Here is a 2,787-nt window from a genome sequence, read left to right on the forward strand (position 1 = left end):
ACGTGGACACTCAGCAGCATCAAGTGTCACATCAACCCTACCTCCACCTCCTCCTGTTCCTCCTCCTCCTGCTCCTCCTCCTCAGGTTTGTCCAGGCTCAACTCTGGTCCCACATCTCTGAGGCATCTCCAGGTCTGGCCCGTTCAGACGCCTCCAACTCAGTCTCTGGATCTGGGGCCTGAAGCCTCCCAGCCAGCCTCCACCCAGCCTCCACCCAGCCCCCATCCAGCCCCCTCTCCTACAGCCAACCTGCTGAATATTTAATGGAGCTATTGTGCTGCTGTTTCACAGACTGAATGTAGTGTTGAGTCTGAAAGAAACATGGTCAGCTGCAGGATGGAGGAGGAGGAGGGGAGGGGAGGGGTCAGAGGTCACAGCTGTTGTTAAAGAAGCTCTTTCTGTTTTTATCTGTTCTCATGTTAAATGACTGGTAACAAACTCAATAGGATATAACTTTATTTATAACTTTATGCTAGCAAGTTCAATTCATAAACAGTTGTAAACATCAGCTACTGACTCTCCAGGAACTAATCCAGGTTCCAGGTTCATTCTACAACTTCTACTGGTCATCACCTGGATGCTTCTTTTTGACACACGATGTCCTCCCACAGTTTTACAGCGTATGATAGAAACTATGATGATCGCTGCCCTCCAGTGGTCACTGTCAGGAACTACAGCCCACATCCCATAATACTGATCTTCATTGACTGTTTATCAGACTGATAATGAACACATATTATTACACAGACAGACTGACTGATGAATGGTCACTGCCCTCTGGTGGTCATGCACAGGAACTTCAGCAACACATAAAAATGACTCCAAGGGACGATTTAAAATATAACCAGGAAATATGCTGGGAAAAAAAAAGACTAACATGCTATTTAATACTACCTTAAAACTTGAGACCACCTTTAAAATAAAAATAATCTTCAACTTAAAACTGCCATAAAACATTAAACTGTCTTAGATTAAATTAAATTTAATACTACCTTAAAGATATAAAACATCTCTCTCCTCATGTGATAGATGGTTGTTGTGCCTGGTAACCATCATAAAGTCTCTGTACAAAAACAGCTTATAAGTTGAATAAACTGTAAAAACATCTGACAAACATGAAAAGATACACTATAAAAACAGATATGAGATATGCTGTAAAAATATAACCAGGAATTACACTGTATAAATAACTTACAATCAGGAGTTATGCTGTAGAAAATGCATACCATAAGATACGCGTGATCTGATGAAGATGAAGATCTAACGGAGTCTCTGGTCTGACTCTGAGGTTTTTCTTCGCTGTCGTTTCTAAACTCATCAGTTCCTCCTCATCTGACAAATCCACTAATCAAAGACACATGACGCAGATGCTGCTTTGATCCAATAAATGTGGATGAAGGAGGAGGAACATAACGAGGAGGTTTGTGGACTTGGTTTGTTGGAGCTCTGTGAAGAGTTGAAGTGCAGCTCTGTTGATGGTCTTAAATGGAGACCATGTGGATGAAGCTCTCCTCTCCACCTCCCAGTAACATGGTCCAGTCAGAGTCTGCTTCACCCTCTGGATCATCAGGACACAGCTCATCCTCTCACACCACCCACCCTCCTGGTTATCACCATGACTTCTTCCACCTGTAGAGAGGAGGAGAAAGAAGAGAGGAGGTGAAGGACTGTTTCCCTTCATCATCACATCCAGTAGAAAGAGCAGCAGGGACTTGAGTCCTGTTCAGAGCAGCAGTGGAGCAGCTGTGGAGCTCAGCCAGTTTCCTTTCAGCTTCATGTTAACGTGTTGGAGTGAACACACACAGACCTGCAGAGACTTTTAGCATCAAGTCTGTTTCCTCTGCACATTTCACTAAGAAACTGCTGAGAGTCCTGAACGCTTCATTACTGCACCAACACTTTAGTGATGGATTTACTGCTGCTCCATGGAAACAAAGATCAGCTGACTAAGAAACTCATGGTTACTAAATGTAATGCTGCTTCTGTGATGTGCAGGCTTCAGTCAGACTGATCTCAGAGCTGTGATCAGTTGTTGATCAGATGTGATGAATGACCACCACTGTCTCTATACATCTTGGAAGGCTGTCAGCTGGAATCCAGCTTTATTTCCTGGACACATCAACAACAGTCTTCACATCAACTCAAACACATGATCACAACAAGCTTCTGGCTCCTCTGACTGGCTGACTGTTGTCTCTCTGTCTTTCTGTCCAATCCTGAAGCCTGTCTCCATTCTCCTCTCACAGCTTCACTGAGAAGCTGCAGGTTTACAGGAAACACTGGATCTTTGATACTGTGTTTAGGACGATACTGATGAAAGCAGCATGGACTGACTGGAACCCTCTACTCACTTCAGAGTCTCCAGTTTATAGTCTGGGCTCTTCACAAGATCAAGAAGCTGCTTCACATCTGAATCCTTCAGGTTGTTGAATCTCACATTGAGTTGTTTCAGATGGGAGGGGTTGGACTTCAGAGCTGAGACCAGAGAATAACAGCTGGTCTTTGACAAACTGCAGCTCCACAACCTGAATAAAGAATAAAACATGAAATGATTGATGATCAGTCAGATGTGTTGAGGTCTGAAATGTGTCCTGATCAATGAGCTGTTGTCTAAAATGAGTAAAGTGACTTTGTCCTTGTGTTATTGTGGATCTTCATCATGTCAGCCTTCTACAGACATCATCCAAACGTCAGCACAACATTCAGACAACTATTGATGTCAACACAGATCAATAAGATGCTGCTGACCTCATTACAGGATCAATATCAATGATCAGACATTATCAG

The 2,787-nt window shown here is 43.3% G+C and overlaps 1 long non-coding RNA gene across 1 annotated transcript; it reads right to left on the reverse strand.

Annotated features, from left to right (window-relative positions):
- Positions 1 to 439: 439 nt before the first annotated feature.
- Positions 440 to 2,411, reverse strand: LOC124997552. The gene is made up of 2 exons (XR_007110983.1): positions 2,352 to 2,411; positions 440 to 1,629 (listed from the first exon to the last, which is right to left on the reverse strand). It is a non-coding gene; the product is annotated as an uncharacterized LOC124997552 (long non-coding RNA).
- Between the last annotated feature and the right edge of the window lie 376 nt (positions 2,412 to 2,787).

This window comes from Mugil cephalus, chromosome 20, assembly GCF_022458985.1.
Source record: "Mugil cephalus isolate CIBA_MC_2020 chromosome 20, CIBA_Mcephalus_1.1, whole genome shotgun sequence".
Classification (NCBI taxonomy): domain Eukaryota; kingdom Metazoa; phylum Chordata; class Actinopteri; order Mugiliformes; family Mugilidae; genus Mugil; species Mugil cephalus.